General features: G+C 55.5%; 1 long non-coding RNA gene across 1 annotated transcript; it reads left to right on the plus strand.

Moving 5' to 3' along the window:
• Nucleotides 1-2,370: 2,370 nt before the first annotated feature.
• Nucleotides 2,371-14,682, plus strand: LOC105472350 (uncharacterized). Its single transcript, XR_981536.3, has 3 exons — nt 2,371-2,504; nt 12,796-12,958; nt 13,357-14,682. It is a non-coding gene; the product is annotated as an uncharacterized lncRNA (long non-coding RNA).
• The last annotated feature ends 873 nt before the right edge of the window (nt 14,683-15,555 follow it).

Below are 15,555 nucleotides of genomic sequence, written 5' to 3' on the forward strand. Positions count from 1 at the left end.
GCTAGAGCGCAGTGGCATGATCTCGGCTCACTGCAACCTCTGCCTCCCAGGTTCAAGTGATTCTCCTGCCTCCGCCTCCTGAGTAGCTGGGATTACAGGAGTCCGCCACCATGCCCAGGTAATTTTTGTATTTTTAGTAGAGATGGAGTTTCACCATGTTGACCAGTCTGGTCTTGAACTCCTGACCTCAAGTGATCTGCCCACCTCAGCTTCCCAAAGTGCTGAGATTACAGGCATGAGTCACCGTGCCTGGCCCCCACTTATTAATTTATTCAATCATTTACACATATCAGTGTGGACTAATCGGTATTTATTTTATGCTTTAAGTCATAATCCAATACATTTTTGTTGCTCAAATTGGCGTGTGTGTGTGTGTGTGTGTGGTGGGGGGTGGTGTTTGTAACCCTGTGGATTGGAAAAACCAAAAGGTTGATGAATAGCCAGGGTTGTGGCAGCTGTGGGGCTGCCCAGAGGGTGAATTGCTGCCCCCTTGGAGTGGATGAGCGTGTTTTGACTTGGAATTACCAGAAGGAAAAGGGGCAGGAGCAGGGCAATTTGTGCCATTGGGCCCATTTTTACTTAAAAAGAAGGCTGAGCTTGGTGGCTCACACCTGTAATCCCAGCACTTTGGGAGGCTGAGGAAGGGTGATGGATTGAGCCCAGGAGTTTGAGACCAGCCTAGGTAACATGGTGAAACCTTGTCTCTACAAAAAAAATTTTTTAAAATTTTCTGGGCGTGGTGGTGTGTGCCTGCAGTCTTAGGTACTCAGGAGGCTGAGATGGGAGGATCGCTTGATCCCAGGAGCTTGACGCTGCAGTGAGCTGTGATCATGCCACTGTACTCCAGCCTGGGCATCAGAGTCAGACCCTGTCTCAAAATAAATAAATACATAGAAGGAATATCTATTTTATAGGTCAATCCTTATCTATCTATAGCTATCGATTATCTATAGTTCAATCAATTATCAACCATTTATTATCTATTGATCAACATATCTCTTGATCTATCAGTTATCTACTGATTTATCTATCCATTATCTACCTGTCTATCTAATTTGTTTCCTGCCAGCTACACTGTCCCACTCTCAATCTGTTCTCCACTCAGTGGACACCCGAGGGGTCCTTGGGCAGCGCACATCACATCAGGTCCCCTCCCTTCCCTCAGTGGCTTTTCGATGCCCTCAGAATAACGTTCAAGTTTCTTATGGTGGCCTACAGTGCCCTCTATTGGAGCTCCACTCAAATGTCCCTCCTCAGAGAGCCCTTTCCTGGCAATCCCACCTGCGCAGGTGGAAAATGGCATTTTACTTCCGCTCCAGGTCACGTGACTTCCAGTCCATCACCCATTACCCCACCATCCTTTCTCCCCAAGAATTCATCACCATTTGAAAGATTCTCCTCCCCTCCACTAGAATCGAGGCCCCATCAGGGCACTGGGCTCCATGGCTGCTGACTTGTTGGCTCTTGTAGCCAGGCTTAGCCCAGAGCCCAACACATAGTAGGTCTCAATCCTTCTTACTTGTTTAACGAAGGTCCTGAGAGAAACCCAAGGCGAACAACACTCCTTCAGCCACATTAGTGACTGGCGAAGGGGGACTGGAAAGGGAAAGCGATTGTCAACTTTTTCTTTAGATACCTCTGGTTTGTTTAAGCTGTTACAAAGAACAGGGAGTACTATGGTTTGTAATTAAAAAAGAAGATCCAATAAAGTTAATCAAAAAGGAAAAGAAATAAGGTTTTCTCTTCCTGGGGACAAAAGAAGAAAGCAGCAGAAGCTTTAAGTGGGAAATGGTTGGTGTATGGGGGAGCACAGGGAGTCTCCTGAGGCTGCGGATGGAGTGGGGCAAAGAGGGCTGGAGGGTGTGTGGGAGTGAAGGGTGCTGGGGAGACGGGGAGGCTCTAGAATTGTTACCTATTGAAGGGCCTGCAGTCTGGGTGGAAGGAAGGGGCAGAGGTGGGCACTGTCTAGAAGCTGTGCTTGTGCAGTCGGCTGGATGTGGGTTTGAGGTGACTCGTGGGGGTGACTAGGGAGTCCTGGGACATCTCATGCTTCCACCACTGGGACCTGTATAGCCCCGCAGTCCAGTCCCTGGCCCAGCCCCTGGGTGCGCCGGTCCTCTCTCTTCTCTTGGCTTCAAGTTTCCCAGCAAAAGAACAGGGCTTGGCACAGGAGTCTCCAACTTTCTCCCGGCTGGGATGGCCGCCTCCATGGCCGCTGACTGCGGGCGGGACGCTGGAGCACCGGCCTGTCTTGCAGGCAACCCCAGTCCCCGCTTCCAGCAGAGGCTCTGAACAGGCGGCCTCCGCCTCCGGCCAAGAGAGGGCGCTGTGGCACCGCCGCACCCGAGCCGGCTCGGCGTGTGGCAGAGCGGGTCCCTGCAGTCCAGGCCCTGGGTGGGCCCCAGGCATCCGCTGCCTCCTCGTCCACGTGTCCTTCTCCGCGCAGCCCTGTTCACGCCAGAGTGCCCTTAGGACTCGAGTGTCCGCTTCTCAGAGCCCGGCCGGTGAGATCTGTACCTGCCCAGGAAGTCATTCCTTCCATGCCCTTGCCTCTGGGCAATTAAACAGCCGGGTGTGTCTCCGGGCAGGGGAGGGAGCTCTCCTTGCGCCACGCAGTCGTTACCCCTGATGCCAGGTCTTGGTGTCCAGCTCGAATCTCTCTCACTGCAGCTAGAAGCGACATGGCTGCTTCCAGAGCTGAAGGGGAGCTGGCGTTGAAGAAGCCAGGAGAGGGGTGTTAGCCACTTTCCCAGGCGTCCTAGTGGTTCCCTGCCCAAACCAATAAATCCCAGGAAATCCCGCCGTCCTCTGCCCCCAGCACAGCCCTCCTCCCTCTCTTCTTGGGAGTGGAGAATAGCTGGGATGGGAGCCCTGGGTCTCGGCGGGCAGGTGGGAGAAGCTGAATTGAGAGGCTTCTACCAGATTATCCCCAAGAAACCTGGCAGTGGGAAGGGGGCTGAGAGGGTGGCTGGCCTCCTGGAGCATGCCCAGGGCGGGGGACCCCAAGGCTAGAACATCCCTGGACAGCCCTTCCCTGTGCACGGCAACCTCCATCGCAGGCTTTTCTAGGCCTCACCCTCCCCACACCCCTAATCCCTACATCCCCACTCCTCCCCATAATTCTACCCACGCCCAGAGCTGGCTGGGCCCCAGCGGGGACATCTAAAGGCGGGATCAGCCCCAAGCTGCAGGCCTCTCACGCCGGTGTCTTGCTTCATTCCAAAAAAGCCCCTCCTTTCCTATTTCATGCCCCACTGGCTCTGCCATCCCAGGCTGGCAGGCTCCTGGCAGTGTGCTGGGTCCCAAGATCAGAGGAAGCTCTACTGCCTCTCAGATGCCTAGTTTGTCCCTCCTGGGATTTGGGCCATCGGAGAAACCCTCCCTGAAGCAGACTGGGCACACAGGTGGGACCAGGCCCACAGCAGAACATCCAGGGACTCCCACCACCTGATAGCCAAGCCCCCAGCAGGGTCAGGGAAAGGGGGCTCCCACTGACTCAGGGGGTCAGGCAGGCCCAGGCTTGCTGTATGATGTGGAGGAACCACTCTCTGGCCTGGCTGTGGCCCAGATGTGGCCCAGATGTCACCCAGGAAACCCAAGTGGCCCTGCCTCTTTTGCCTTCCGCTGTCCCCATAGCCGTCCTCACAGGACTGAGGGCCCCCATTGGGCTGCTGGCTCGAGGTCTGTAGTGGGAAGGTGGGGGGGGAGTAGGGCTCCCCGGAAGTGCATTCCAGGGCAGGCTTCCCAGGAGTCACGCGCTGCTCACTCTCCTGTGGTGTGTGGAGTGGTGTGTGGAGTCTCCCCAGCCAGGTGCTCTGGGCCGGGATGCTGAGTGGAACTGTTGGGAGGTGCTGAACGACCAGCACCCTGGGCCCTTGTGGAGAAAGACCTTGGCCCCAGACCCTTCTGGCCTCCTGTTCCTGGGTACAGATGAACCTGTTTACCATGGGAATGGGGCCAAGGGGCAGCTCCTTCTCAGGTGTCCACACTGTCATCAGTTGCTGACAACATGAGGACATCATGGTTAAGCCTTTGCCAGATCCAGGTTCAAATCTGGGTTCTGAACCTTGCTTACTGTGTGACCTTAGCAACGAAGGCCTTAAGCCTTCTGAACCTTGCTTTCCTCACCTGTGAAGTGGGATAACCGTATCTCCAACAACCCAAGGTTGATGTCAGGATTAAACGATAGTGTATGTAATAGTAATTGTACCAGCAAACCCTGAGGGAGTACCAGGGAGCTCTTTTAAGCACATCCTGTGAATGAACTCTAATCCTCATCATAAGTCTGAGGTCTGGCCTCTTATCCTCATTTTTCAGATAAAAGAGACGTAGCCCTTGCCCTCAAGGAATTTCCAGTCCAGTAGGGAGATAGAGAAGCGAGCAAAAAATCCTTTGAGCCAAATTAGTCTTTACTGTTTGGTGTAATGAGAATTCAGGTCACAATGGTTCACATTTTAATTGGGTCCTCATAATCTCCCACCGCGAGCCCATGGTACAGGCGGGGAAACGGGCCCCGAGAGATTGCAACACTTGCCCAGCAGAGAAGGGGGAAGCAGCACTGTGTGACTCCTGTGCCTCGGCCCTTCCCCAACAATAAACACAAAATACCATTGAAACCAAGATACTTGCCATGTAATTGCAGTTTCTAGAAAAGTCCCCTGGCTCCTTCTTACAAACAGAGGACTGCAGCCCACGAGCCCTGATCTGGACAGGCCAGTCCTATCTCTCCACCACACTGTTCTGCCTCTGGGTGCCCAGAGTGAGGAATGATTACTTCTGTGTGGTAAAGCCAGAGGAGAGTTCACCCACAAGGTGACATTTGAGGTGGGATTTGAAGGATGCGTAGGAGTTCATCAGGTGGACATGGAGGGAAGCCAACCTAGGAGGAGGGAAAAGCATGGACAAGGGCAAAGAGGCACAAGCGTATATGGTGGAGGAAGGCAGGGGGGTGTTCTTGGTAGGGAGCAGGGTGAACAAAGGCAGAAGGCAGGGTGACCCAAGGAAGCTGTGTTTGGTGATTAATGAAGGCAAGGGACTTGAGGGGTTGGGTGGGATGATGGAGATAAGACAGAAAGTGCAGGTAGGAGCCATATTTCAGCACAGACAAAGCTCTCACTAAAGGACTGTCCCTCTGACTTGGGAATTCCAGAGACCCCTTGGTGGTAGAGCCACTGAAATAGTCACACAGGACAGCCGCTGCCAGTCCTGCCCAGATTGGGGTTTGGGAGGGGTCTGCTGCTTAAAGCACCTCACTGGCAGCCAGGCCCGGTGTGTGGAGCGTGTGCAGGCTCTGGGCCCGTGTGAGGCCGAGGTGTGTGTTCTTATGCATCAATGGAGTGTGCAGAATGCACTGGAGGCTCTGGGAGGGTGTAGAGGAGTGTAAAGAAATGTGGGTGAATTGTGTGTGTGTGTGAAAACACAAAACCATGGGTGTCTGTGCAACTGCCTGTGCAAGTGTGTACATGTGTGTAACAGTGTATATCCCACAGAGCATGCACAGGGCCAGGCACCCAGGACTCTCATGGAGGGGCCATAGGTGTATGTATGCAAATACAGGTCTGTAAATGCAGGTATATGCAGGGACTGAACTGTGTGTGTGTGTGTGTTTGTGTGTGTGTGTGTGTGTGGCTATCCCTTAGGTGGTGTCTGGGTCAAGGTGGGATGGAGAGAAGCAAGCCCCAAGAATAGATGTGAGGAAAGGCTCAGCATCCTGAAATCAGGATTCCAGCATTACTTAGAAATGGCCAGCCGCAGGACACATGCAAATCAGATGGGAGTGATATGCAAATAAGCAGTCTTCTCCTTCCTGGCCTTGGCCTGGGCTGTCACCCCAGGAGTCTTCCTGGAGTTCTGGGGACAGGGCTGTGGAAAAAGGGGCTCTGGCAGTGCTGGGAGCAGAGCTCCTTGTTGCCTTGGTTCCCTCTAGCTCATAGGTTAAGGCTGAAAACCCCATAAGGCCCCACGTCCTCCATGAGACCCCAGGGGAGGCTTCCAGCTGCCACTGGGCCTAGTTCCCAGCTGTGGGGCCAGGGGTAGGGGAGGAGGTGGGAGGGGCTGGGGGAGCTGGGTGAGGGCTCCCAGGCCCCACCGCGGAGAATGGATGTCACAGTGACAGCTGGCTCAGCCAGCATTCACTGGTCAGGCCCAGTTGTTGGGGCGCCAGGGTGAGGGATCAAGGGTAGACAGAGGCCTGCCATGGGCATGCAGGGCGCCTGGGGCTTTCCTTGGGGCTCAGAACACAGACCCATGTTGCTGGAGAGGCTCACACAGCCTTCTGACTCCCTCCCTGCGCACAGGGCACCCGAGATCACTCAGCACGACGTCATCGGGCCAAGACCGTGCCCAGGCTCCCCACGCCAGGCGAGTGCTTGTCCCCCTGCCTGGGAGTACACATCCTGACTCATGCACGCGTGCTGCACGGGCAGTGCACACGCCTACACCTCACACCCTCATAGACCCTCCACAGAGTGTCTACACGGAACATGTTTGCTGGCATTGAGGACCATGTACACAGGCACGCCCAACCTCCAGGCTGAGCACGGAACACCTGCCCATGGACATGCTCACAGCCCCGAGCAGGACTTTCTCCCACCCACCCGTCTTACCCTATGCACGCGTCCAGACAGGCCACGGGGAAGGGGCAATGTCTGCTCCCCCAACATAATACACTTTCTTCTGGGTGGGCGGTCATCTCTGCTTCCTGTAGCTTCTGATCAGTTTCATAGTCACACGTGGTTGGGGGTCCAGCTGCCTCCAGAGCTGGGGCTTCGTGTTTGCCTGACTCCTGGGTTTCTCTTCATGTGACAGGTCTCTTCCCTGAGGCAGAGCCTGGGACTCCTTCCTTTGACTGGCTGGGGCCCCTGATGGCAGGAGCCAGGTATCCCCCATAGGATATGAACTCCCTGACGGTGGCGACTGTCCCTACTGTCCTGAGGGCAGGGGCGGGTCTGCCTCTGACCACCAGACAGACTGACAGCCCCTCTCAGAGCCCATCCTGGGTTCTACACAGTCCTAATGATCTGGGGTGAGTGGACAGACAAACAGCCTTGCCCTAGGCCTAACCGAAGGCCAAAGGTCAAACTCCACGCATGCCAGGAAGGGAACTCAGCCCACAGCAGCCCAGGACAAAACCCTGTGGTCCAGCTACAGAGGGCAAAGGTGTATCCCTAGACTGCCTTGGCCCCAGGCCCCTCCTGGCCAGCCAGATGGAGCCCTGGAAAGAAACCACACCAGGCCCATCCAGCAGCTCACACCCTCCTTCTAGGAAGTCCTCCTGGGTGTCAGCCTCAAATCTCTCATGCTGTGGCATTTCCCCTCCTTTGCCTCATCGGGCTCTCACCTTTCAACTTCCCAAGATATATTGTCACTATTGAAGTTAAAAAAACAACAAATAGATTGGGCGCATTGGCTCACACCTGTAATACCGGCACTCTGGGAGGCCGAGGTGGGCAGATCATTTGAGGTCAGGAGTTTGAGACCATTCTGGCCGACATGGAGAAACCCCATCTCTACTAAAAATGCAAAAATTGGCCTGGCACGGTGGCTTACACCTGTAATCCCAGCACTTTGGGAGGCTGAGGTGGGTGGATCACCTGAGGTCGGGAGTTCGAGATCAGCCTGACTGACATGGAGAAACCCCATCTCTACTAAAAATACAAAATTAGCCGGACATGGTGGCACATGCCTGTAATCCCAGCTACTCAGGAGGCTGAGGCAGGAAAATCGCTTGAACCCAGGAGGTGGAGGTTGCAGTGAGCCGAGATTGCACCACTGCACTCCAGCCTGGGCAACAAGAGCAAAACTCCGTCTCAAAAAACAAAAAACAAAAAAGCGAAAATTAGCCAGGCATGGTGGTGCATGCCTGTAATTCCAGCTTCTTGGGAGGTTGAGGCAAGAGAATTGCTTGAACCCAGGAGGCAGAGATTACAGTGAGCCGAGATTGCACCACTGTACTCCAGCCTGGGTGACAGAGCGAGACTCCATCTCAAAAACAAAACAAAACCAAACCCTAACAACTTTGAGGGCCAGAGGGACTGCCATGACCACCCCAGATCCATCACCTCTGGGGCAAACTGAGGCCAATAGAACAAAGGCCCACAGGAACTGAGGACGGAGGCTAAGGACACTTTCTGTAGCCAGCCCTCCTGTTCTTGCCCTCGGGCCCTCTGAAAGTGAGCGTAAAGTCCCCAGCCCCACTCAACAGCCACCCCTGGCTTCCGCAGCGGAGGGGCCTCAGGCTGTGGGGAGACTGGGCAGCTGTGGAAGCAAGGGCGGAGCCCCAGTGGGGACCTTATGTGGGGAGGTCCTCTGGCCACATCCCTGAGAGGTGCTTCTGAGAGAAAGTGGGTGGCCTGGCTGCCCTGGAGTTGTGGGCTCAAATCAGCGGCTGGTGAGTGCTTCAGGATGACACGGCCTGTTCCCTTGTGTTCTGGCCCCTCAGGAGGTATGGGGAGCAGGCAGGGCCTGACAACTGGTGCACAGTCACAGCCCTGGCAGGAGACAGACCCTCTCTGAGGGAGCCTCCAGCCTGCAGAGAGCATACTGCTGCGACCTCAGGCGCTGAGGGGGAGACAGCTCCTGCCCTCAGGGACCTCAAGGTGCACAGCAGACGGCCTGGCCCCTTCCTTTAAGAATTCGTAAGTCATCACTCCCGTTGCAATGTGTTTAACACCCGCTTGTCCCTCACGGACTGGGAGCTCTGTGAGATTCCTCATCTGGCCCGTTCATGGCTGTCCCTTGCGCATGGCACGAGCCTGGCCTGTCACAGATGCTCACCGAAACATTGGATTGAGAGAGGAGCGGGTCGCAGTCACGCTCCCGGGGAGACTCCAGTTCTTTCCCCTCTGCAGCTGCAGTCAGTCACCAGGAACTACCCATTTTCCTCCTAAACACAAATTTGGCCCCATCTACCTGGGCTCCTGGGCCACTGGGCTTCAGGCCCCCACCATGCCCTAGGGACAGCCTTGCAACCCCTACTTCTCACAGTAGCCAGAGTGGCTCTCCGGAAACCTACATCTGAGACATCACTTCCTGGCCTCAAACCTCCCGTGGGTCCCCAGTGCCCCAGGAGAACACCCCAACTCCTTGCTTGGCATTCAGAGCCTGTCACCTCCGGCCTCAGAGGGCTGCCCTACCACACCCTAGCCTTACTTTCTCTCCAATAGCCCAGAGCTCCTCTCTCCCTCTGCCTGCCCTGGCGATGAAGGGCCCCTTCTGTGTGCGCCTGCAACCCTGCGTGTCTCAGCATCTGTCAGGGCTGGGAGGTCTTGGGGCAGGGCCTGGCACCCATTCACCTTTGAATCTGTCTCCCAACACATACCAGGACCCAGACCCTGAGAGATGGGCAAACGGCTGCTATCTACACCCCAGCCCTGACCGTGGCTGCCCCCTCCTCCTGCCTCCAGGCCCCTGCTCATCCCCATTTTGGTTTCCTTCCTGTCACTTGTCACATCTAGGATTATCATGTTTTGCTGATTTGCCTATGGGTTCAATGTCTGCCTCTCGCACAACAGTGTGAGTTCAAGATGGCTCAGACGTTGTAGCCCCCAGAGCGTGCTCAGTACCTGCTATTGTCATAAAGATAGCCAGAGGCAGCCGCCAAGCAGTCGCCTTGTGTGGCCAGCATGGCCTCCTCTTGTCCTCTGAGTAGCCTGCGTGGGGCTCCTATGCTCACTGCCATCCTGCAGATGGGGAAGCAGGGACTCAGAGACTTGTCTGGGTTTGGTTAGTGGGTGGGGACCTGTGACCGGGCTGCACCCATGGCTCTGTGCTGCCTCCAGAGCAGAGGCAACGCCCTTGGGACATGGAGGTGCTTGAGCTCCCTGCAGACCCTGCGATGGCCATGTCTCCTGCTCCTACTATTCCTAGCCCCATTTCCTGTTGGCCTGCCTGGAGGCTGAGGGGAACTGGAGATCCCAGGGAAGCAGCCACTGGCCAGAAGGGGGCAGTCAGCAGCTGCCACAGCAGATGGACAGCAGTGACCAAGTCAGAGTAGGGGCAAGGTCAGACAACGGGAAGAGCTTCCAGACCCTGGCACCTTGGGGGCAAAGCCTGTCTTACCCATGTCTGTAAAAATGAGAGAATGGATGAACCTGTTCTTCAGGAAGCAAGGAAGGGGGAGCATGAGGCTGGAGGCAGGGGAACGGCAGTGATGAGTTCACAGGGGACTCCCTGGGGCCATGCTGGAAGAGAAAGGGTTAAGCCCACCCCCTGGCCAGTCTGCTTGCTCAGGCCCCTGCCCGGTGTATGCTTTGGCTCGGGGCGGCAGATCTGTTTGTCTGAGGTGTCCCCTGTTTGCCCTCCTTTCCCAGGCTATTGGCAGGCCTACTGTCCCATCGGCCAGGAGGCCAGCTGTGCAGCTGTCTGGGGCTGTGTCTGGGGCGATGGGGCGTGAGAACATCTGGGGTGGGTGTGCAGAACACTGAGGCAGCGGGGCGGGGGCCCCTGGGCCTGCTGAGGTGGGCACAGAGGGATGACCCACGGCAATGCTCCTCTCACTGGCCGCACACCTCTGAGCCTGTGCAGGGGTTTGGGATTCTGGGGTTTTCCTTCATGGTGGGTGAAATCAGGGGGAAGGTGCCAGGTTGGACTTGGGCACACAGGAGTGTGCGTGGCCTTTATTTTGAAAGAGGATAAGAATTAGGGACAAGGAGGTTGTTTCCAGACCTTATTTTCGTGTGTGAGGGCTGGGAGGCACTCCCCTGTCCCTTTCTGTTTTCTCTGCCGTGGTTCGTGGGGCAATGTGATATATCGGTCACCACCACGACTTGGCTGCCTCCTTCCATCACACCCCCTCCCATCCGGGCCTCTGTGGACTTGCCAGACTAGGTCAGATGCTTGGTTCTTTGCTCTTACAATACCCCGTCCTCTCCTAGTTTGCACTGCAGATGTAATTGATGACTTGGTTTGTCTGTCCCGACTCGTCTCTAAAATCCCTGAGGTCCCCTCCCCGCGGATTCAGTATTGCATTCCCAGCCCCAAACACAGTGTCTGGCTCGTAGTGGGAGCTCAATATAGAGAAGGAAACGGGATTCTCAGGAGGCGTCCATGACAAGATGTTATCATGTCCCCCTACCGCGGGCATATGTGGCTCCCCATTGCCCCCAGCCTGCCATTCCCAGCCCTCCCCCAGCTGCCTGCCTGCTAGTCTGATCTGTCTGCCTAAAGCCCTGCAGTCAACAGCCACATTGTTCCCCAAATCCACTTTGCTTAAGCCGCCCCTTAGCTGGAGCTGTCCTCTCCTCTCCCCACCCCCATCCTGGCCGCCTGCAAACTGCCACCAGCCCTGGCTCAAAGTACCCCTCTGCTTAGACCCTTTCCTGGGTTCCTCTCAGGATCTAAAGTGGCTTATTTATGTGGAGTTAGCCTCCCTGATAAGGAAGGGGGTCTCAGGCCTGCACACCCCCAGCATGCCTGGTGCACCTTCCACAGCCCTCTGTGGAGTAAAAGTTGAAGAAAGAAAGGGTCCCGCCCGCCGCTCCCGGGACTATTGGCAGGCTTGCTGACTCATGGAGACTGAGGTGGCAGAAGTCTGCAGAAGGAGGAGATGTAGTGATGTGAGAAAGACCCTCGGTGGGATGGTGGCAGATGCAACCTAAGGTGCCCCAGTGAGTGATGCTCTTGCAGAATCCTCTCCCCCAGGCGCAGGCAGGATCCGCAACCTGCTTTCAGTCAACAGAACACAGCAAAGGTGAAGGGGCTTTGCAGATGTAATTAAGGTCCCAAATTGGTTGATTTTGATTGATCAAAAGGGAGATTATCTTGGGTGCGCCTGATGTAATCAAGTGAAAGCTCTTAAAAGAGGGACTGAGGCCCTCCCTGAGGTCAGAGAGAGCCTCCTGCTGGCCTTGAAGACATGTCCTGTCCTGCACTGAGAGGGCCTGGGTGAGGGCCAGTGGCAGGGGCTATGGGTGGCCTCTGGAGCTGAGAGCAGCTGCTGGCTGCCAGTTGGAAAACCAGAACCTCAGCCCCAGGGCCACAGGAACTGAAGGCTGCCAATAACCATGTGACCTTGGAAGAGGCCCGTGAAGAAAGGTAGCCCAGCCGACACCTGGACTGTGAGACCCTGGGCAGAGAACCTGCACCCAGGCTCCTGGCCCGTGAAACCTGTGAGGTGGTAAATGTGTGTTGTTTTAAGCTGCTGAATGTGTGGTAACAGAGACAGCAGCAGGTACAGGTGGATTTAGAACAACCAGCCTCAGAGGCGATGGGGGGAAGAGTCACGGCACGTGAGAGCCCTGGAGAACAGGAAGACGACTTCAGGCCTTCACACTCCCACCTGCCCCGGGTTTACCCAGCCCCACTTCCACTCAGCTCACCACCTCATCTCGCCTGGAGTATTGTGAGAGGCACAAGGTTTGGGGGTCTCAGTCTCTGGGTCTCCTTGAATTCTGACCAAAGTTGGGATAACGCTAATCCTATCCCAAACACATGCCCAACCCTAACTCCAACTGTAAGGCCCAAATTACCATAGAGGCAGGTGAAACACGGATTCCCACTGTCGCCACCTCTCTCCAGAGCCCCGGCGTCTGCCCGTGGCCAGACAGCCCCGAGCAGACAGCTGCCGCCCCTCGGCTCTTCTCCTGTTGTTGTGACCAGGCAGGCCGCGGTGAAGAGTTCACAGCCTCCATGGCGGCAGCAGCTGGGGCTCCAGATGTGAGGGAGCCCAAGCCTAGGGATGGTGTTACACCCAAGTGGCTGTTCTGCTTTCCCGGAGGGGTGGGGGTGTCTGGGAATGGGGAATCTGGGGAGTGGGCTATTTTTCTACTCTACCCTCACCCCCAGTTCTGCTCCTAGGCCCCCTCCTGGGTGTGGATAATTTGGAATCAGTTAAAAGGGGGTCTTGATGAGTGGATCTGGGTCCTCAAACTGCCACCTCCTTTGGATCGTTCCTGACCCTGAAGAGAACCTGACCCAGATGTACCAAGACCTTGCCGGAAGCCTCTAGCCAGAGCAGCTGGTGAGAGGAGCCTGACCCCCTCTCCAACCCCTCCGTTTTGTCCATAGTGAATACACCAGGATTTGGTTTCTCCACTGACCCCCCCACCCCACTAGCCTCTGGCCCAGGGCTCCCATCCATCCTGTCTCCCCCGGGGGCCTCTCCAGGATGCAGACAAAGACAGCATCTCAGGTTCCCTTGTCTGGGCGCTGGCCCTTTGATCTGCCCCCCTCCTCTTTCCCCGGGGGGTCCTGGGATGCCCTGGGGAAGCTCTATCCAGGGACAGGCACCCAGAGATAAGATCTGGGATGGGAAGGAGCCCAGAGCACAGGGGACTTTAAAGGTGTGCCGACAGACCCCCCCTTCACCAAGCTTGCGTCTGCCTCCCTTCCCCCACCTGCTTGTTGTTCTCTCCCCAGGCCCTGGACTCCCACTGGGACCCTGATTGGGATTCTCAGAGCATTGAGACTATTGGCCATCCATCTTCCCAGCAGCTCTTTGGGGGAAAGATGCCCATTGCATGAAATGAAGCCTCTCAAAGAGGAGCCCCAGGTTACCTGTTGCAACAGATTCGTCTGGGAGCTCCAAGGCCCAGCCCCAGCCCATACCCAGTGAGTCCGAATCTCCAGGAGGGGCCCAGGCATCTGCACATCCAGCAAGTTCCCAGCTTCACACTGTAGGGCCCCACCTCTCTCCATCCCCAGGATCTTCAAGGGCACAGCAAAGTGTCCACCACGAACTGCCTTCACCCCAGCCCTTGGGACCATGTGGGGACTGGGTGGGAACTCTGGGCTCCTGCGAGACTGCCAAGGCTGAGCCCTTCACACTGCAGGGGCCTCGATCAGCCTCCTGGAGGGAAGCGACGCTCTGGGGCCAGGAAAACCCAATTCCATCCTCCTTTTCTGTTCCACCTGGGGCTGTGAGCCTCAGGCAGGGCCCCTCTGTCTGGGTCCCGTGTAAACTCCTCTTTGCCTGCTTTACCTTTCTGGCCAGGTTATCAGAATGGGCAGGGTTGTAAATGGTTCAGAGTTTGAGCTCTGGGGTCAGGCAGAGCTGGGTTCAGTCCTGGCATTTCCCTGCACCAGCCTGTGCCCTGGGGTGACTCCCTGGGCTCCCTTGGCCTCTTCTCAGCTCCTCACCGAGTCCCACCCCTCTGTCATCTCCTCTTCTCCCCTCCAGCTCTGGAACTATCTCTCCCCCGAGTTCACTTTCTTCTTTTTTATTTCCTACTCCTATGTCCCCAAACACAACCTGCCCTACAGTTCCTCACCTCCAGGCCCTGCACGGGCCCTTTGCTCTGTCTGGCATGCTCCTGCCCCCCTGCATCCTGGCAGTCCAAACTTTAAGTGAGAACTGCATGGAGCAGGGAGACCGGCCAGAAGTCTTAATTAACTTCAAAATGTAAGGCTGGAACACAAGGATATGATTTGGCTCTGTGTCCCCACCCAAATCTGATGTCAAATTGTAATTCCCAATGTTGAGAGAGGGACCTGGTGGGAGGTGATTGGATCGTGGGGGCAGATTTCCCCCCTTGGTGTTCTCGCGATAGTGAGTGAGTTCTCATGAGATCTGGTTGCTTAAAAGTGTGTGTAGCACCTCCCCCTTTGCTCTCTCTCTCCTGCTGCCATGTGAAGATGTGGTTGCTTCCCCTCACCTACCACCATGGTTATGTTTCCTGAGGCCTCTCCCAGCCATGCTTCCTGTGTAGCCTGTGGAACTGTGAGTCAATTAAACCTGTTTTCTTCATAAATAATTACCCAGCCTCAGGTAGTTCTTTATGGTAGCGTGAGAACAGACTAACACAGAGAGTTTTAAATTCTTTAGTTGTAGGCCTTTGCCCAGGATGGAGTAGCAGGGACTGTATTTCCTTCCCCTTCAAAACTTTCAGGCAGCTGGAGAGGATATATGGAACGTCGGTTTCTAGGTACCGGACATCAGGCAATGAAGGACAGAAATTCTCGAGAGACAGAAAACAAGTGAGCTGAGCCCTAAAATTTCCCCAGCTTACTGCCTAGAGAGCTATCAGGCTGTGGCACAGGGAGAAAGAACTGAGGCAGAGCCTGGGGGACTTTCAGGAAGGAAGAGATGGAGTTGAGAGTCCAGGGAGAGACCAAGGGGACTAGAGTCAGCAGGACACGGTGCTGGAGAGGAGACATCTGCTCAGGGGGCAAATCCCACATCTGCAGAAAGGGCTGCCTTGAGTATCAGGCAGAGTACTAATCAGTGCATGTGTGTGAGGTAAAGACAGATAAACAGATCAATGGAACAGAGTAGAGAATCCAGAAATAAACCCACATGTACATAGGCAACTAATTTGTGACAAAGGTGCAAAGGCAATTCAGTGGAGAAAGGATAGTCTTTTCAACAAATAGTGCCGGAACAATTGGATATCCACATGTGAAAAACCTGATCCCACCAGGTGCGATGAGTTACGCCTGTAATCCCAGCACTTTGGGAGGCCGAGGCGGGCAGATCACCTGAGGTCAGGAGTTTCAGACTAGCCTGGCCAACGTGGTGAAACCCCATCTCTACTAAAAATATAAAAATTAGTCAGGCATGGTGGCACATGCCTGTAATCCCAGCTACTCGGTAGGCTGAGGCAGGAGAATAGCTTGAAC

This window comes from Macaca nemestrina, chromosome 17 (genome assembly GCF_043159975.1).
Source record: "Macaca nemestrina isolate mMacNem1 chromosome 17, mMacNem.hap1, whole genome shotgun sequence".
Lineage (NCBI taxonomy): Eukaryota > Metazoa > Chordata > Mammalia > Primates > Cercopithecidae > Macaca > Macaca nemestrina.